Source organism: Alligator mississippiensis, chromosome 3 (assembly GCF_030867095.1).
Source record: "Alligator mississippiensis isolate rAllMis1 chromosome 3, rAllMis1, whole genome shotgun sequence".
NCBI lineage: Eukaryota > Metazoa > Chordata > Crocodylia > Alligatoridae > Alligator > Alligator mississippiensis.
In genome coordinates, this window is record NC_081826.1 from 68,352,722 (window position 1) to 68,374,400 (window position 21,679).

A 21,679-nucleotide genomic window follows, 5' to 3' on the forward strand; every position below is an offset into this window, starting at 1 on the left:
CGAGCTGAGACCTCGGGCTTTGTCCGTGTGGGCTGACCCCTGATGTCCTGAGGCCCCCTGGGAATCCCCACTGGCAGAACTGTATATATGTACATCTTTTGTTCTTTGTGTTTTTTTGTTTTTTGTCTAGAGTGTACGGACAGGCCTTGCAGGCCATGAGTCCAGGCCTTGTCCTTGAGGCCCAGATCTTCAGGCCAACCTGTACATGACTTTTGCCTCTCATTTGTCACCTTCCCTGGAATAAATGTTTCTTAAAAGTCAAAGTCTTTTATTTTGCTTTCTGCACATCCTTTCACTGCATCTGATGAAGTGAGCTACAGCTTGTGAAAGCTTGCTCTGTTTCTCAGTCTCTTGAAAACCTCCACAACCTCCATAGGTAGTCTGGTTCATTGTCTTACAATCTCAACAGCAAAGAACCGTTTTTTCCTCTGAGAGGTAATTTAAATCTACTATGCTGAGATGTGAAGCCATTACTCAGTGTCCTTTGCTCTGTGCTAAGGGAGAACAGTTGTTCTCCCTCCTTTTTATGACAGCCTTCAAGTAGTTGAAAACAGCTATCATGTCCCACTTGAATTTCCTTTTTCTCCAGGCTAAACATACCTCACTCTATCAATCTTTCCTCAGTTTGCTTTCCAGCCCTTTTATCATTTTTGTTGCCTGCCTCTGGATTCTCTCCAACTTCTCCACATCCTTCTTAGTATGTATAGCCCAGTATTGCACACAGTACTCCAGATGAGGCCTACCCAGTGCCAAGACAATTGGTAATATTACCTCTGTGTCTTACACCTAATAGTCTTGTTGATGCAAATCAAAATTACATTTGCAATTTTTTTGCACCTATGTCACATTGTTGACTCATGTTGAGTATGTGATGCACCAAAACTCTCAGATTCTCCTCAGCAATGTTAGTACCCAGCCAGTTATCTCCCTGTAACAGGGTACCCTTGCCCTGTTACTGTGGGAAGGCTGGGCTAGGAAGAGATTGTAGCCAAAGGGCAAGCAGCTGGCAAGGCTGCAGTGACTAATTAGCAAACCCTGTTCTCAGGTGGGGTGATAGGTCTGGCTAGCTGGAAAGGGTGGGGTGCATGTAAAAGGCTTGTTCTCAAGCTGATGAAGGCAGTCTAGCCCTGGCTAGGAAGGAGGCAGAGCTCACAAGTGGGCCAGACAGTACTTGGAGGTACAGTAAGGGAAACCCTGGAGTGTAAGGGTATAAGGGTGGAGATCTTTGTTGTTTTTTTTTCTTTTGAGTGGACCTAGAAGGGGGGAGATCTAAATTCATGTTGTGCTTTTGGATTGTGAGTGCCCAGACAAGTGGGATTTTCATTGGGATTAAGCTAGTGAGATTCAAAGGCCAGAGGGAAGCTGTTAGGGGGGGTTTGGAGGCTGCATTGCATATACCTTTAAAGCGCCATGATCTTTTTACTCTCATTAAGGCCTGAGGGCCAGTAAGAGAGAGAAGTGCTTTGAGGGCTGAAAAGGCCCAGTGACAAATGCTTCTGGTCCACTTCTGGGTCTGCTGCTGAACACACTGGGGAGCACCCCATGCTCCTATGGGACGCTCCATCCACCCCACCATCGCAGCATTCACGAGCTGCCTGCTACCTAGAGGCATGCAGAAAAAACATTTAAAGCTGCCTCTGTGTCTAATTTCCGAATCTTTCCAAATCAATTTGGAAGGTTCCAGTTCAATTCGGGGAGATTAAAAGGACCTCTGATTTGATTCCTAAGTCAGCTCATGGAGGTAGTTAGGTCAAGGAACATGGTCATCATGGGTGACCTGAACTTTCCAGACACTTGCTGGGAAGAGCAGTCAGCCAGGTCTGACCACTCACGTAGGTTCCTAGCTGAGATACAGGACCTCCATCTAACCCAGAAGGTGCGCAGCCCCACCAGGGGAGATGCCTTGTTGGATCTGGTCCTGGCCACATGCGATGACCTGGTGAGGGATCTGTGGGTGCTCGACCACCTCGGAGACAGTGATCATCGCCTGCTGGAATTCACCATCCAGCACAAGGTGGCAAAGGCCTGAAGCAAGGCAGCAGCCCTGGACTTCTGGAGGGTGGATTTCAATGAAGTAAGAAGAATAGTTGGGGAGGCATTGAGGTCCCGGAGGTGAGAGGAGTCAGGTGTCCAAGAAAAGTGGTCATACCTTAAAGAGACGATCCTCCAAGCCCAAAGGGAGGTAATCCCAACATGGATCAAAGGGGGCAAGAGGGCACAAAAGCCCCCATGGCTCACCAAAAGCATATGGGAACATCTAGCTAACTAGGAGGCATACACCCAATGGAAGGGAGGGGCCATCACCGGGGAGGACTATACCTCGGTTGCTCAGGGCTGCAGGGGGGCTGTCAGGAAGGCCAAGGCGGAGATGGAACTGGGACTAGCTACCCAGATCAAGGACAACAAGAAGTCCTTTTTTAAATACATAGTGGGTAAAAAGAAGGTGCCGGGTAATGTGGGGCCTGTGCAAGAGATGCTAGGAATTCTGGTCATCACACCAGACAACAAAGCTAAACTATTTCATAATTTCTTTGCCTCCATTTTTCTGAGCAGGGACCGGGTCACCCCTCCCCCCCCACCGGGACCCTCATAGGACCCAGGGGAGGTGCACCCAGGCCTAGTTCCTGATGATCTCCACCCCAGAGTGCTGAGGGAATTAGCAAAGGTCATTGCGGGACCCGTGGCATGGCTTTATGAGTACTCATGGTGCTCTGGCATGGTGCCAGAGGACTGGAAAAGGGCCAATGTGTTTCCCATTTTCAAAAAAGGGAGGAAGGAGGACCCAGGAAACTATAGGCCAGTCAGTCTTACCTCAGTCCTGGGTAAGCTTTTTGAGAGAATTATCTTGGCGCATGTCCGCGAGGGGCCAGCAGGTGAGATTATGCTAAGGGAAAACCAACATGGGTTCACTAGAGGCAGGTCCTATTAGACCAACCTGGTGGCCTTCTATGACCAGGTCACAAAATCCTTAGATGCAGGTGTAGCAGTGGATGTCGTTTTTCTGGACTTTAGGAAGGCCTTCAACACTGTCTCTCACCCTATTCTCATTAAAAAACTAGGGGACTGTGGTGTTGACACCTACACAGTCAAATGGGTCACTAACTGGCTGGAGGGCCGCACCCAAAGAGTGGTGGTGGATGAGTCTTATTCAACCTGGAGGGATGTGGGCAGTGGGGTCCCCCAGGGCTCAGTCCTCAGGCCTGCACTGTTCAACATCTTCATCAGCAACTTGGACAAGGGGGTAAAAAGCACCCTGTTCAAATTTGCAGACGACACTAAGATGTGGGGAGAAGTGGGTATGCTAGAAGGGAGGAATAGGCTGCAATCAGACCTAGACAGGTTACAGGGGTGGGCGGATGAGAACAGAATAGGTTTCAACACTGACAAGAGCAAGGTGCTGCACCTGGGGATGAAGAACCAGCAGCATACCTACAGGCTGGGGAACTCCCTTCTCATCAGCACAGAGGCGGAAAAGGATCTTGGAGTCATTATTGATGCCAAAATAAACATGGGCCGACAGTCAGGAAGGCCAACTGCACCTTGTCATGCATCTACAGATGCATCTCAAGCAGGTCCAAGGAGGTGATCCTCCCCCTCTATGCGACACTGGTCAGGCCGCAGCTGGAGTACTGTGTCCAGTTCTGGGCACCGCACTTCAGGAGGGATGTAGACAACATGGAGAGGGTCCAGAGGAGGGCCACCCGCATGATCTGTGGACAGCAGGGCAGGCCCTACAAGGAGAGGCTAAGGGACCTGAACCTGTTCAGCCTCCACAAGAGAAGGCTGAGGAGGGATCTAGTGGCTGTTTACAAACTAGTCAGGGGGGACCAGCAGGCATTGGGGGAGTCCCTCTTCCCCCGAGCACTACCAGGACTGACTAGAATTAATGGTCACAAGCTGGCAGAAGGTAGATTCAGGCTGGACATCAGGAGATGCTACTTCACTGTCATAGATTCATAGATGTTAGGGTCGGAAGGGACCTCAATAGATCATCGAGTCCGACCCTCTGCATAGGCAGGAAAGAGTGCTGGGTCTAGATGACCCCAGCTAGATGCTTATCTAACCTCCTCTTGAAGACCCCCCAGGGTAGGGGAGAGGACCACCTCTCTTGGGAGCCCGTTCCAGACCTTGGCCACTCTAACTGTGAAGAAGTTCTTCCTAATGTGCAATCTAAATCTGCTCTCTGCTACCTTGCGGCCATTATTTCTTGTAACCCCCAGGGGCGCCTTGGTGAATAAAAACTCATCAATTCCCTTCTGTGCCCCTGTGATGAACTTATAGGCAGCCACAAGGTCGCCTCTCAACCTTCTCTTGCAGAGGCTGAAAAAGTCCAGGTTCTCTAGTCTCTCCTCGTAGGGCTTGGTCTGCAAGCCCTTAACCATACGAGTGGCCCTTCTCTGGACCCTCTCCAGGTTATCAGCATCCCTCTTGAAGTGCGGTGCCCAGAATTGCACACAGTACTCCAACTGCGGTCTGACCAGCGCCTGATAGAGGGGAAGTATCACCTCGTTGGATCTATTCGTCATGCATCTGCTGATGCACGATAAAGTGCCATTGGCTTTTCTGATGGCTTCGTCACACTGCCGACTCATGTTCACCTTGCAGTCCACTAGGACTCCAAGATCCCTTTCCACTTCCATGCCACCCAGCAGGTCATTCCCTAGGCTGTAGGTGTGCGGGACATTTTTCCTCCCTAGGTGCAGCACTTTGCATTTCTCCTTGTTGAACTGCATTCTGTTGTTTTCTGCCCACTTGTCCAACCTGCCCAGGTCTGCTTCCAGCTGTTCCCTGCCCTCCGGCATGTCTACATCTCCCCATAGCTTTGTGTCATCTGCAAACTTGGACAGAGTACATTTGACTCCCTCGTCCAAGTCACTGATGAAGACATTAAAGAGTATCGGTCCAAGGACCGAACCCTGCGGGACCCCACTGCCCACACCCTTCCAGGTCGAAACTGACCCATCCACCACGACTCTCTGGGTGCGACCCTCCAGCTAATTCGCCACCCACCGGACTGTGTAGTCATCCAAGTCACAGCCTCTTAACTTGTTCACCAGTATGGGGTGGGGTACCGTATCGAAGGCCTTCCTGAAATCTAAGTATACGACATCCACCCCTCCTCCTGTGTCCAGGCGTTTCGTAACCTGGTCATAAAAAGAGACTAGATTGGTCAGGCACGATCTGCCTGCTACGAACCTGTGCTGGTTTCCCCTCAGCATAATTTGTCCTTCCGGGCTCTCGCAAATGTGAGCCTTGATAATTTTTTCAAAGATTTTGCCAAGGATGGAGGTGAGACTGACTGGCCTATAGTTGCCCAGGTCCTCCTTCCTCCCCTTCTTGAAAATGGGGACCACACTGGCCCTTTTCCAGTCCTCTGGGACTTTGCCCGTGCACCACGAGCATTCAAATATTCCCGCCAGTGGCTGTGCAATGACATCGGCCAGTGCCTTCAGCACCCTCGGATGGAACTCATCTGGGCCTGCTGACTTAAAGGCATCCAGTCCTTCCAAGCGACTCTGCACCATCTCAGGGTCTACGCATGGAAGTCTGGCGCCTTGCTGCTGCCTCTTTACAACCCCAGTGAGAAACTTGTCGTGCCCCTCGCTTAGGAACACTGAGGCAAAGAACTCGTTGAGGAGTTCAGCCTTGTCCCCCCTGTCTGTCACCAATTGTTTCTGCCCATTTAGCAGGGGTCCTATTCCTCCCTGGGCCTCCCTTTTACTCCCTATATAGCTAAAAAACAATTTCTTGTTGTCCTTTACTTGGGATGCCATCCTCAGCTCCATGGTAGCTTTGGCCCGTCTGACTGTCTCCCTACAAGCGCGAGCAGAGGAAGTATATTTGTCTTTGGTGATCTCTCCCTGTTTCCACTTTTTATGTGCTCCCCTTTTGGCCCTTAAGCTGCCCTGGATTTATCTCGTCAGCCAAGGAAGCCTCCTGGCCCCTTTCCCTCTTTTTCCTCATATCGGGATCGTCTCGCTTTTTTGCCCGAAGGATCGTTTCCTTATGGCACAGCCACCCTTCTTGGGCTCCCATCACTTCAAAACTCCTACTCTGCAGTTCGTCCTTGACTAATCGCCTGAGTTCATTGAAATCAGCTTTCCTAAAGTCTAGCACTTTCACCCTACTAGTTACCTTACCCACTCGACGTCTTATGGTGAATTCTATTATTAGGTGATCACTGTCCCCCAGATGGCTACTGATCTGTAGGTCCCCTACCATGTCATCCCCCATTGCCAATACCAGATCCAGTATGGCATTCCCCCTAGTGGGACCGTGTACCTCCTGTGTCAGGTGGAGGTCCTGTACACAGGTTAGAAACCTGCGTGAACGGTGGGACTTTGCTGTCTGCGTCTCCCAGCAGATGTCTGGGTAGTTTAGGTCCCCCATAACTACCGCCTCTTTAGCTTTTATGGTCTCCGAGATCTGTCAGGGCGGCTAGGATCTGGAACTAACTTCCAAGAGAAGTGGTGCTGGCTCCTACCCTGGGGGTCTTTAAGAGGAGGCTAGATAAACACCTTGTTGCAGTTGTTTGACCCTAGTACTTTTTTCTGGCATGGCAGGGGGTCGGACTTGATGATCTGCTCAGGTCCCTTCTGACCCTACCAACTATGAAACTATGATTCAGATTCGGAGATTCAGCCACCAAATCAGGCCAAATTGAATCAGAGACCAAACCTTCACACAGCCCTACTATATATGTGCATGGGGAGTAACTGCAGCTCCAGACAGCATGCACACACCCCAAACTTCTGGGTTGGTTTATATGGCCTGTTGAAACTTTAGGGAAAAAAGCTCCAAATGGAGCCAGGTTGATTAATAGCTACAGCCAGCCCAACCATACAGACTGACTAGAGCAAAGGACTATCAAAAGAAACAAGGGGAAAGACCAGGCCTACCCTCTAGGCCTCAGTTACAGTTCATTTGGGTCACAGCTCCACAGAAAGCAGACAGCTGCAAACCTCAACCCTGCCAGTTTTTGGGCCAGGATTAGAAACTCCCAGGTTTCAACCCTGTTTAAATTGCTTAGGCCTAACTCCTGGCCAGCAAACCCAAGAACCAACATTCTTTTCCCCAATATTAATTTCTTAAGCCCTCAGAAGAAAAAAAGGGGGAGAGAGGAGTTCCCAGACACTGGGACAATTCTCCCTCTCTCTCCCCTGTACCTGAGCTTCCTTTTTTGCTCAGCAACTCCTTCTCCCTTGGAGGAGATGTCACTCTTCAGCAGGTGCTAGCAGCTTCCCCCCCCTCCCAACCTGCCTAGCTCACTTTGTATCCCTTTACATGACACCACACTGCAGTCTTTCTCTCAGTCAACCTGCCTAAAGAATCCCCTGGCTCCTCTGCCTAGTGAGGCTAAAGGGTTTGACCATGAATGGCGCGTGCCCCCAGCAGCTGGGGGGGCATGTCTGTGCTGGTGGCGGTGGGAGTGCAGCAGTGGGAGTCCAGTGGCAGTAAGCTGGTAGCTCCCACAGACGCTGCCAACACTGTCAGCAGCTGGGGTGTGAGGGTGGTGAGTGCTGACCAGGGATCAGCGACCACCCGCAGGTGCCACCGGCAGTGTTGGCAGCTACCAGTGGTGATTGTGGACCACCCACAAGCACCGCTGGCAGTGTCAGGAGCAGGGTGATGAGTGGCAACCACCTGCCGTTGCCTCTGATAGTGTCGGTGGCACCTTTTTGCAGGGGGTGTACTGCCACGCTCAGGGGGTGCACATGCACCCAAGTACACCCCCTACGCATTGCCCCTGGGTTTGACACATTTTGCCCAGATACAGGCCCTAGCTTGCCATGTTCTGACAACATGGCCAGAACAACAGGGGCCATCTCGCCCGCATAGAAACACAATATACAACAACCAAATGTGTGTGTACGTGTTACACAATAAGAGGCCAGATGCTATTTGTCTCATTCACAGGAAGAGTCCAGCTGAAATGTATGTGGGCCTTTGCATAAGTTTGGTAAAATAGATTTAGTCCAGGTACTGCTCATAATTTTGTCTTAAATTTTGCAAGAACAAAAGTAAAAAACACACCAAACTGAGAAAAACCAGCCACCGTGGAAATGGATAAAGAGCCTGGGATGATATACTATGAAATAATTTCTAACAAAAATGTGGGTTGCAATTGCTTTAAAATCTGATATTTTATGTGATTTCTAAACTTATCCCCCTCTTCCCCTTCACACACACTTTTTAAAGGCAATTTGATCTGGTCTAATAGTCATAACAGCTCCCAATGACTTGCACAGAATTATCTGTGCAGTAAAATTAGGCCCAGACCTGGCATGAACCAAATTTTTCAAATACAAATCAGAGACTTACCTGAAAATTGGGGGTAGCATACAAGTCTTTGGGAAAATGATAATTATTATCTATAAGGTTGAAAACTCATTCAGTCTAAGAGCATCATGTATGTAGGGGAAGAATATAATACAAATATTCTTTTCTTAGCACATGAAAAGGTCTAATTCCTATATTTAGGGCCACAGAATGCATATCTCAGAAATTTAGCTTCATTTAAATAGAGTGCAATTGAAAAAGGAAGGGAACTGTGCTACTTGATTTTGCTTGCTATTTGAGATGTTCCTTATGCTTAGATAGAATGCATTACATACATTGTTGTAAATTTGACTGCCATGGAGAATAAATATGTCATTTTTAATCATGGTGACTGATTTTGTAAGGATGATGAAATGCAGTTTCATAAGCAAAATTTTTGGAACTGCAGGATCATAGTACAAAGCCTAAGCTGCCTAGTGTCTACCATGAGGCACCTGCACAACGGCCAACAGCAGCCCCAACAGGAAAATAGGGAAATCTTGCAACATAGGTTTCTATAATTACAAGTCTTTTGCATTTTATTATGTTTACTACTGTTTTGTTGTTAGTCCCACAACACCTAGTCATGGACCAGGATCTATTCTATTTTGCTAGCTGCTGTACAAACAAAGAACAAATGATGGTCCCTATCCAACAGAACTTGGGGATAATAGAGTGACATTTTCATCACTGAAGGATAACCTGTACTTGGATTTGCACCCACAAATAGGATATTAATCAACTCGCATGGGCAGGTGTCTCCACACATGTACATTCACTGATAGCTATAGTCTGTTTCTCATTTTTGAAAATTTGGCTTAAAGGGCACAGAAGCAGAAAACAGCAGAAAGAGACAGCTGTGGAGGAGGGAATTTGGAGTGCAAATGAATATTGGACCCAGCTATAAATCTGTATTCTTCAACATCTGCTGCTGCATAGTCACAAGGGAATTTTATGGCAACATATGATTTTACATATCTGTCAGCTAAATGCCAAATCTAGCCTGAGTGTTATTAGAGAAGTTGTAGGGGATGAATTTGATCCCAAGCTGCTGTTTCAGGTCAGAAAAATGACCTTTCGTCCCTCAAATTATTATGTCTGATCCTGAAGGAACAGGATACCAGATTGCAGGGAGCTTGCCTTAAACCGGAACAGCATACCTCTTGTGCAATATTTAGAATATATATGACATTTCTGTGAACTGCAATATAGGCCAGTCTTTTATGGTACAACCAGACTTCTTCCTATTATTTGTACAGAAAGATACTTCTCAGCAAATATGTCACGCCTGTAGGGCAATCACATATTATAGACACTCGTCATTTTTGTAAACTATACTAACCATTATTATATATTGTGAAATGCCGTCAAGTAGTTTGATCAACAGTTATCACTTCTTAAAATGAATACAGTGTATTTTTGTGCTACATTTGGTGTAAAGGAAAATACTTGCTGACTCCTTTATGCATAGCTTATTAGGCCCTGGAAGATATAAGGGAACTGAAACAATGCCATTAAAAATAAGGATATATATTAATGACCAGAAAAAAATTACACATTACTCTAGGTGAAGTTGTCACTAATTCTAGCAGGTTGAGTAAAGAAATGTCTTAATATTATAAGGATACCATACTGTAATTTTGTGAGAAACACAGATGAAGCTAACAAGGAACTAAGTTTGACTACCAGAAGTTGACAGATGGTGAAGGCCGATTTCTGAGACATTTTCTGTTGGCGTTAAATCAGTCATGAAAAGAAACCTTGCTCCACTGAAATGAGTACCAAGTTTCTGTAGTAGATGCAGGTTTGTTTTCCTAAAAACGGAGTATATTTATACCATACTATATGTACACCCCCCCTGACAACGAGAGTCTGCTAATTAGATAAATTACAACAGCCTTTATGTATATCAAGTGAAACTTTAGAAAGTGCCTGTGTGTGTGCGTGTGTGCGCGCGTACATACATGCATATACATATAGCAACTGTAAATTGTATTTTAGTTATGTAAATAGTGAAGTCTAGGGTCATCTAATATGTTGTACCCTGAACCTTTCTAAACCTAGAACAATATATCACAACACTGACACACCTAAACAGAGAACTGAAATTAACCTTGTGGTGAACCTAAGTCATTCTGGTTTGAATTTCCTAATGTGAATAACTGTTCCAATCAGTTAATTCATTTGATAGTTATTTCCCTCTGTCAGATGGCTTTGGAAAAGAAATGGTATATTGTTGTCTAAGCCTTGTCCACTTCTTCCAAATCTTGATTTAGACATTGTTATTAATGGCTTAGGAAATGCTGCTGGAGGTTTTCTGAAGTGGCTCTATAGAGAAGATTGACCTATTGCAGTGGGATGATGCTCACCCACATTTTGAAGAAGCCATAAAATGAGAAAGGATTATTAATTTTATTTTGATTTTAAGAATGGTATTGTTAAACTGTTCTCTTCGCTTCATGAAGGGATATAAAAACACAGACTGTATCTTCAGAAGGAGTAACACAGAATCAATGTCAATGCATAAATATCATTCACTAAGCTAAAACTATGCTAATATAAATAAGACATTTAAAACATGTTTTTCTAACATCTATTATTATTTGTGTATGAAGCAGAGCTGGCTAAATTATTCATTGTGAAAAATGCAGATGGGGAATTTGATATTTTTCCACAAATAAATTATTCACAAATTGCATTTTTCCATTATTGCACCAATGTTAGCAACCATTAAATACTATTCACTAGATAATAAATCTGAGTCATTTTTCCATCTATCAATAATTTTTTTGTTTCATTTTTCAGACCAGGACTAGCATGTATGTCTTTCCAAAGGTCTCAGCAACCTGAATCAGAGCCAGCAAACTGGATTGAAAAGTTACAGTTTGAGACCAACTCTTACTATAGGCATTTCTGTATTGCAAAATCTACCACAACAATTAGCATCCCATTTGGGTGTTTCAGTGGGGCAACATCTATAATGAGAATGGAGACACTGCTTACATACAGTGATGTTTTATAACAGTGAATAACAAGGAATTGCTTTCTTCTGATACTGAACAAGGAATTCAGAATACAGAAAGCAGCATTCTCTAAAAAAATCACTTATTCTCTCTACTTCTCTAGATTATTTGCCTAGAACTTTATCCAGGTGCTTTCTTTAGGCCCTTTCTTCCAAACAGCATTCAAAGCAGTAATACACATATTTTTGCATTTACTCCGATGATAGGCACTCATTCTTTTCTAGATTTAGAAGACAAAATTAAGAAGAGTAGTCTCTGACTTGTTTAAAAATATAAGAAAACAAAGTAAGCAATAGATACTTCATTCAACATAGAATACTAAGTAATCAGCAGCACAATCCTTCCCTTTCTCCCACAAATCCTGTTTCCTTTTTTTCCTCTAGATATCAACAGCCATGACATCCTAGAGCTTCGCAAATCTGCAGCCACTTCTCTTCATTAATCCCTATGTAATAGTATTGTCTAGTAGTTATAGGAAACAGTGCTACAGTGAAAACAACAGGGTTTCCCATGCTGAGAAGCAAGGTCAGATCATGTAGTCTGACAGAGTCCTTACTCCAACTAATTCCTATGTAGACATCCTTGACACCTGGACTTTTGAATGCTCTGTCAGACTACATGATCTGACCTTGCTTCTCAGCATGGGAAACCCTGTTGTTTTCACTGTAGCACTGTTTCCTATAACTACTAGACCTTATCTTTGGCCATTTTATCCTTTCTCTCCAACCACAATTAGATTGTCTCAAAATATCTCTGCTGCTCAGGTGCTCTAGGTCACACCTAAGGGACTCTGTACTAATTTAGCTCTGCTACTTTATGTTGAGACTTACACAAACTACAAATTTAGCAGAGCCCCAAATCTCTCTGGCAGTCCCTGTGCTGCAGGCTTTTGGGATCTGTGGGAATAATGGGTATATAAAAAGAAAGAGCAGCACTTAATATTTAGCCTTTCAACACTCTATTTTCCTGTGACTTTCAAACAGTTCTTAATTGCATATTAGATGTTAAAGACCATATTTTCCTCCAAGAGATGGATTTAATGTGTGGGTTTTAATTGAACTCTCTCAGTCTGGGTTAAATTCAGCTTTGTACTGAGAGCCCCATAGTGTTAATGTGCTTCTTTTGACTCCTTAAATCTTTCCTAAGAGCTTGCACTTCATTCTAATCTCTTCTATGCTAAGCTCTGCTCAATACTGCCTCTGTCTAGTGCATGGTAATGGAGAGAGCCAGTTTAGGCCCCTGGATCTTGTTGCTGCTGTTGTTAACTCCCATGGCCTGCTTTAACTTGGGATAGTGGCAGAAGGACCGTAACTCCACCCTGAGAGGAACAGGAGCTGATTTTATGACAGCAGGCCCACAAATGTTACTTTGCACTGCCCTGAGTACAGTTGTGAATGGATGTAGTGAAGAGGCTTGGTTATCATAGGAGAAAATTTCATCCTCTTGGGTGCATCTTGACAAGTGTGCACGTGCAGGGGTGCGCATTTCCCACAAGGCAGATAGAAGCACATATTTCACATATTTGTGCTGCTGCGATTTGTCCCCAAGCATGCCCCTGCACACATGCTCTGGCTTGTGGCAAAGTGACCTGCATGGGGTAGTGGGGGCTGGGGTCAGCACCTGTGCTGTCCCCAGCAGCTTTACCTGGGGTCCTTGGGGCCTCCCAGGGCAGGCTCCTTTTCTGGCAGTGCACACTGCTGCCATGTGCAGTGAATGGGTGCACAAGCACCACATGCGATTTGCAGTGCCTCAAACTGCTTCGAGGTGCCACAAACCGCGTGTGTGCACTCACTGGGATGTGCCCTTTGTATATGTATGTCTGTATATGTGTATGTATGTGTGTGTTTATTTTCATTTTCATTTTTCCTAAGCATTAGTTGGTGAACGTTACTATATCCTTTCCAAGGTGCTGGTGACTCTTGAGTAACCTACCTGCTCCTCTTAAGTGGTTTACAAGCTCATGATCATTTGTAGTGCTTTTGAACAGCTCATATTTTTTTGATGCTGGCGAGTTCCAGCTGTTACATTTGTTTGTTAAATATGACAGTGCAGAAAGAAACTTCAGTGAATTTTCATTAATAACCTCTTGTTGCATGTATGATTTAAGCAAAATGTGCAGCATGTGCTTTTAGTTGGATTACCTCCTTTTTCTTATAGCGCAGGACAATTTTAATTGCAAACATACGGAGCCACATTGTCTGTTGGTGTAAATCAGCACAGCTAAAGTAAACGGAGCTACATCAATTCACACCAATATATATTTAGGCCTGTAAGGCTGCATATATTCATTTCTACTGGAAGAAATTTCTTATGGTAGAAAAATAGCCCAGGAGCTGGACTATACAGATGTTCCTCCAGTCCCATGGCTGGAGAGCTTCACAGGCTGCTGCCTGGGCCACTCCCGCTCTTAGGGGAGCCCATTATTTGACAGCCTGCCTTTTCCCCTGCCTGGGAAGGGGATAGGCCTCAAGTGGCAGTTGGCAGCTGCAGAAAATCAGCAGCTGCCATAGACAGCTGGGAAGGGTTCCCATCCCAAGGAAATGTCTCTACAATCCGCCAGTCAGCAGAAGAATAGCCCTACTCCTGGCTGACCTAGAAGAGTGCAGAGGAGGGAAGCTCTTAACTGCAGCAGCAAGGCCCAAGGCACCTTTCAGCAGGGGCATGGCAGCCTACCTCACCTTGTGCTGTTCTGGATCAGTGAAGGGCAAAGTGGGGGCATTTTACAGTGCAGCAAGGCTATCAAACTTTTCTGCTGTGCCACAGCAGCCTGCCTCACCCTGCACTAGTTTGGGCCAGCTGAGTGATGGGGGTGACCATTGAAAAGCTAGTGTGGCTGGGAGATGGAAGTGTACAGGCTTTCTCCAAGCTGGACTACTTTCCTGCCCCCTCTATCTTTTAAATTGCTGTTCTTACCACTCAGCTGAGTGGCAGGGGGAGGCAAGGGGAAGCTAATGCAGCTAAAAGCTAGGCGTCCAAGCATGGAGAAGCAGGGAGGGGCCAGTGTTCCCTGCACTTGGCTCCTGGTGCCTGGCAGAGGAGCAGAGTGTGGCATGGCAATGCCTCTGTCTGTTTCTCACACCTGGAACTCAGGTATGAGAGGCAGGTGCTTTCCCAGAAGTGATTTAACCCATGGGTTATTTATTCCTAGGTAATTTTTCTCCCTGATTGGCCATTTTTGCTCTAGGATAAAAAGCTTGAATGTCCATACACTTTTTTTTCCTACTGGGTGAACAGAGATTCTCCTGGTGGAAGCTGAACATCTGCATATAGTTTAAGTTTACAAATAATAAGAAGAAAGGTTTTAAAGGTATGGTCTCATCATGAACACCCATTATATTCATTTTCTATTGGTAGGGAGCCTTTTGGTTGAGTTACAGTATTGGCTGCATTTTTATTATTGAGACTAGAAACAGAAGAATTAGAAAGTAAACTATAATAGTTTTCAAAAACTGCAGCACCATAGTCTTAGTTTTCAATGAAAACATAATTTCAGATAGTGTTCTATTAGGCTCAAACCTCTCTTGATATAATAACTTCTATTTTAGGTTGCCAGTACAGAAAAGAGCAAATGTGACCCATTTAAAAACTGACTCACAGGAGAATATTAGCAAGCTATTTATCATTTCTACTTAGTTTTGTTGATAAAAGCCATCTGATAGAAAAGCACTTCTTTGTTGTAAAACTAATAGCAGCAGTGGATGCATTTAAGGGCTGGATCGATACTGTAGTAGTACTGAAAAATGGATTTTACCTGTGTTACCAAGTCAAACCTTAATGACTAAATAAAATGAGGAAAACTCATTTTTTAATTAATCAGTACTGTAATACTGAATTTATTAGAGAGCAATAAAGCTGAAAAAGATAATACTTGTACCTTCCATAATTAGCATCCTTGCATAGGGAGCTTCCAACTTAGGGTCTGGCTTTAATTGTATCCTGCTACTGGTATTTGCCTATTCCTATTAGAAAGAATTTCTGTACAATCCAACATGATGTACATAAATTGAAAAGTCCTCTGCTTTGCGAATTCTAAAGTGGGGCTTGATCCAGGACTAGCTAGTGTACATTTTGTCCTTCAGCACAAATCAGAATCCCAGGGGCTGATCTGCCAGTCAAGGATCAAGGATAGGCTCTAGGGTCATGATCTTTCTTCTCTGCAATATGTTAGTGGGTGGAGCTGATACAGCTAGCACACTGGTGTTGTACTACCTTGGATTTCTCCCTCTCAGGGGAAGGAGATTTTTTCCAGCTGTTTCAGCCATCTGCATCTTTTTTGTTGCCCCAAAAGGCCAGAGGGATGGAGTGAGGCAGAGGGTGTAGCCAAATATCTTTTACAACTTAGCCACTGAATAAAATTAATGTGAAACAACAGGATTTCATACCAAATCTACAGATTTGTAGTTATTTGTTGTTACATTTATAATTGCTCCTGAGGACAAATTCTCTGTATCGGTGAAAGCATATTTGCTTCTCAGTTTTTGAATTACAATTATTTTTTCTTAGTTTAACAACTTATTTTACAACATTCAAATATGTGGAACAGGCTATGGTAGCAAGGTCTCTCTCTCTCTCTCTCCACACACACACACACACACACACACACACACACATACTTTAGAAGTGCAGACATTTTGTATTAAAGTGTAATACATATATTTTATACAGCATCTTTAAAGCTTCTGCACTTTTAATGCATGTTAGACTTCCACTGGTTTCTGTGAGGATTAATACATGTAATAGTTGCAAGATTAGATCTTTTATTTTTAATGGGTAAATAGGAATGACAAGCAGTAGCAAAATTTGAAGACTATACAGGTGCCTGATATCTTCATTAATATAGTGTATGGAATGAGATAACAAGGCCTAAAATAAATATAATGTTATGCTTTACAATACAGTATGTTGCAGGATTTATATTACCTGACTACAACATAATTAAAAAAATAGGAAAGAAGAAACATGCTCAAAGAAGGTACAAAGGAGGGAAAGGCACATTAACCACCCGTTATTAAGTTTTATTAGGGTTCCCCTAATCATTCATTGTTCATTACAATGAATGAGGTAATATATTAACTGATTTGGTCATGATGCTGTTGTGATATTGGGTCTTAATAAATAAAAAAAATCAGGTTTTATAAGTAATAATAATGTTACTTAAATGAAGAAATGAGGCTAATATTGGTCATCAATCCCTTAGAGTACTGTTTGTAGGAATCTGTTTCCGGTTTGCTGTTCCCATCAGGTATTTCTGATAACAGGAGGCCACTTTCTTCATTTCTATTCTGAGCAGTTCTTGCTGACATGAGAAGTGCCACTGAAATCAATTGGCAAAGGATCCATAGGATGTTAAAGTATCCCTGGGAATGATCTTCTATTTCACATTCAGAAGTTCCTTTTTCATGACAGAATATGAGCTCCTTAGGAGCTGTACTGTTGTAAACTGAGGCTATGGGCCAAACTACAATTGGGAGCTGTCACTGCAGTATTTATAGGCACGCAGAAATTAGCTTCAATCTAACCAACTGAGGTAATGTTAGCACTGTAGTTGTGACATCATGGCTTCCAGGGTAGGCTAAGGCTGGCCAGGACCCTGGGTATGTATTCAAGCAGTTAATCTGTGCTGCAGCACAACATGCTGCTGAAGTTTCACTATTACACCTATGCAAGCAAGGCTTGTTTGATATGTTAACTTATGTTACATTCTTACTTCAGATTATAGTATAGACATGGCCTTGTCCCCTGGTGGACGTATTATCCCATTCTTCCCTTGTGTGAGAGGAAAAGCCCAGCTTTTCAAACCTGGCATGAAACAGATTTTGTAGGTCTATGGGAAGATGCAACAGTAGAGGCACATACCCCCTTTTGGACTCTCTGGGCACCTACACACGTGCATTGAGGCTATTCCAACACATAATTGCAGTGCATCAGAGCAAACTTGATTAATTTAGATATTTACAACTTGATTAATCAAGTCTGCTAGAGTGTGGTAATTACCATACTGAAAAATGGCGGTGGGGGGTGTGTGGCAGCAAGGCACCACCACAGGCTCTTGAGGGGGAGAGAGTGAATCCTGTGGGCCCCATACCCTGAGAACAGGCCCCCGGCAGAGCTAACTTACCTCCCGCAGGGCAGCCACAGCAGGAGCTGCAGCCGCGCGAACCGGTATTACGCCAGCCATTGAATCAGCTGTTTCCGGCACAGGAAACAGCTGAGCCAATCCCAGTGCCCGTACCAGCCGCTGCGGGAAAGTTTAAAAGCCCTGCCAGATCTGAGGCAGAGGGAGAGCCGGAGAGAGAGAGAGAGCGGGCCGGCAGCTCGTTAGGTGGGCTCCGACATGGGGAGGAAGCAACCCACCCTGCGTGGCTCTCTCAGGCAGTACCAGGGAAAGCTTTAAGTCTCCTGTAGGAGGCAAAGCAGGGGCACCCCCACAACCCCTGGAAGAAGCTGAGACCGAGAAGGCAGGGGAGCTCCCTGCTTACAGTAGGAGGGAAGAGGCATCTGAGATCCCTACAGCGGGCTGGGATAAGGAAGGCAGGCCGGCAGTCCCCTCCTACTCAGAGGAATATTTTCTTTGAAGTAAAATGACTCCCGAGAGGGGAGAAAGAGTGACTGGAACCCGGTAGACAGGCCCTCGGCCATCCTACAGGGCCAGAGATCATCATCAACACATCATCAACTGGTTGGCAAGTGGATGGGGTGTAGGGGAGGCGGAGACCCATGGAACATCACGTCCAATGATCGTAAGTACCGCTGTCCATCAGGAGGGCCCACCCAGGAAAGATGTCATGGCAGATAAGTTGAGGGGAGGGGCCACATCCTGACAGGCTGGGCTGTCAGAAGGGCGCAAGACGTCACAGTGGTGCATTGGCTGGGAAGTCTTGTACGTCATCAACGGGACAGCGTTCCCGACCTGGGGTTAAGCAGAGATGCAGCAGCCAGTAATAACTCATGCAAAGCTGCTTACACAGGCGATTCAGGCCATAGGGCAAGTGCTGGAGGTGCAGCAGCTACAGGGCACACACCAGCAAGAGTGGATGCAGCGGAAAGCTGCTCTATTCAAAATGCCCCGAATGACTAGGGAAGATGATCCCAAAGCTTATATTGAAGGTTTTGAGAGAACCGCTATCCAGACGGGGCTGGACTGTAGTCAGTGGGGTCATCACCTAAGGGCGCTAGTGATAGATCAGGCTCAAGCTGCCTACCGGGCCCTGTTGAGAGAGGAAGCCTGGGATTATGAGACAGTCAAGGCGGCAATCCTCTACAGGCTCAAGATTTCTCCAGAAAGTCACCAGCAGGCCTTCAGGGCCTGAATGCCCAGGGAGGCTAAGTGACCCTGGGGCTTGTTGCAAGCTTTAAAAGATTCGCTTAATAAATGGTTACCAGCAGGCAAGTTTGACTGGGAGGGGATGATGGACCAGATCCTACTAGAACAGTTCCTCTGGGATTTGGAGGAAGACACCCAGAGATGGGTACGAAGACACTAGCCGCAGTCCAGTGAAGAAGCACTCCGCTTGGCCGAGGCCTTCACTAATTCAGAAAAGGAAAGAGGACATGGGTGAGGCTCATGAGTCTCGAAGGAGGGGCAGCCAAATGAAGGGGAGAGGCAGACGGGCCTGAGACGAGGAGCACTGAGAGGGGTGGTGTGCTATCGCTGTGGGCAAACAGGACACATCTCCTGCGAATGCGGTATGGGCCTGAGCAAGTTGAGCCATACACCATCAGGCTATCCTCCGTCCCATGAAAGAGGCAAAGAAACGGAGAAGGTGGAGCCTATGGATTGCAGTTTTGGGTTTGCCACCCAAGAAGGTGGATGGAACCGACCCATAGTAACCTCCTGGATCAGAGGCAAGGCAGTCAAGGCAACGTTGGACACAGGGTGTTCCCAGTCGCTACTATGCGCAGACCTCGCCCCACAGACAGGACAGAAGAACGCAGAACCCCTGACGATAACCTGTATATTAGGGGGAGAGATGTGGTCCAGAGTTGTTACGTGCCATTCCGGGTGATGGAGTTGCTGCCCCGACCCTTGCTTGTGAGATGATCCTGGGGTGAGAATGGGGGCCATTCTACACCGTTCTCAAATGAGTGAGAGCGACGGAAGAAGAAAGGAAATGCTCAGGAGGGGAGAGGGATGGGCCGGCAAGGGCTTGGCCCATCCAAATGAAATAGTGCCAGGCAGCATCAACCTGGAGCAGCTGGTGAGCATGGCCCAATTCCGTAGGGCCCAAAATGAAGACCCAGAACTCCAGCGGCTATGGGACACAGACCCCGGGGGAGGATCGTCATGGAGTCATCCTGGCTTCGAGGTAATCGGGGGGTTATTATATTAGGTCCAACGGGGCGAGGAGGGCACCACAAAAGGGAGGCACTTAGTGGTCCCGTCTTCACTTCGCCGCGCGGTGTGGAGATTGGCTCATGACTTGCCATTTGGGATGCACTAAGACCCGGGCTAGGCTGGCCCAAGAATTCTTTTGGCCACGTCTCCAAGAGGATGTGGAAAGGTGGGGGGCCGTGTGCCCGGAGTGTCAGAGGGAGCAAGAGTGGAGACCCCCAAGGACACCCCTGAATCCCATGCCAATAATAGAGACACCGTTCTCACGAGTCGCACTGGATATAGTGGGCCCGCTCCTGAGGTTCCATAATGGATATCAATATATTTTGGTAATGGTGGATTGTGCCACTTGGTTCCCGGAAGCAGTTCCCCTGAGATCTATGACAGCTACGCGAATAGCGGAAGAGTTACTCAAATGGATAGCATGGGTGGGCATACCGTGGGAAATACTCGCAGACCAGGGGACGAACTTTATGTCTGGGGTGATGAAAGCCTTATGTAAAACCCTTGGCGTCACCCAGTTAAAGACCTCGGTCTATCATCCCCAAACCAACGGTTTTGTGGAAAGATTAAATGGAACCATCAAGTGTCTGTTCAGATGTTGCTCTCAGGAAGACCCCCGGAGGTGGGATACCATCTTGATGCCCTTGTTGTTTACCCTGAGGGACGCACCTCAAGAATTGACACAGTACTCTCTATTTCAGTTGGTGTACGGCCACAGTCCCAGGGGGCTGCTACAGGTCATCAGGGAAGAATGGGAGTGGCCGATTAGATTGGGAATATTGGCAGAAAGGTACCGCAAAGAGTTGCAAGAATGAATTACCAGGGCCCAACAGATTGCCAGTCAAAATCTGAGGAGCGCCCAAGATCAGCAGAAGACGCACTATAATGAAAAGGGAAGAATGCGAACCTTCCAGCTGGGAGAGAGGGTTTTGGTATCACTTCCAGTCTCTTCAAACAAACAGCTGGCAATGTGGCAGGGCCCGTTTACAGTTGCTAGACAAGTGGGGCCAGTGGATTACAAATTACTCAAACTGGGTCACCACCGAGAGCGCCAGATTTACCATGTGAACCTGCTTAAGGATTGGAAGACTCCACAGGGCTGGATGGCACAAGAAGAGGATATGGAGGAGGACCTGGGACCACTCTGCCCCAGGTTGGGGAGATCCCCAGAGGAGGGGTCGGTGCAAATAGGCAAGGAGCTGAATAGCCAACAACAACAGGAACTATTAGCCTTGATAGAAGATTTTCAGGCGGTGTTTCAAGAAGCCCCGGGACGGGTAACGGGAGTGGAATATGAGATCAGAACACCTCAGGGGGCCCTGGTTAGGGAAAGGTGGAGGCTGATACCCCAATGTTGGCAACAGGTAATAAGGCAGGAGATCACGAAGATGCAGGAACAGGGGATTATACGACCATCCCGTAGTCCTTGGCGGAGTCCCATAGTGCCCGTGGTCAAGCCAGATGGGTCACTGAGCATATATATAGAATACAGGAAGCTTAATGCCCTGACAACCTTTGATGCCTTCCCGATGCCACATGTCACTCACCTCGTTGGGAAGATCGGCAAAGCACAGTATATATCTACGCTTGATCTAGCAAAGGGGTATTGACAGATCCCTATGCACTCCATGGATGTGCCAAAACAGCCTTTGGAACCCCATGGGGCTTATTCGAGTTCACACAGATGCCCTTTGGCCTCAACGGCGCTGCCGTGATATTCCAAAGGTTGATGGATAACTTGTTGGCACCACATGCGGCATATGCAGCAGTGTACATCAATGATATCATTATATTTTCCCCCAGTTGGCAACAACATCTTAAAGCCCTGAGAGATGTCCCAGGAGAATTCCAAATGGCGGGGCTGACCGCCAACCCCAAGAAATGTAAGCTAGCAGCAAGAGAAACGGCATACCTGGGATTTCGAGTAGGCCGAGGGACAATTCGGCCCCTTACCAACAAGATTGAAGCCATAGGGCAATTTCAGGAACTGCGAACCCACAAA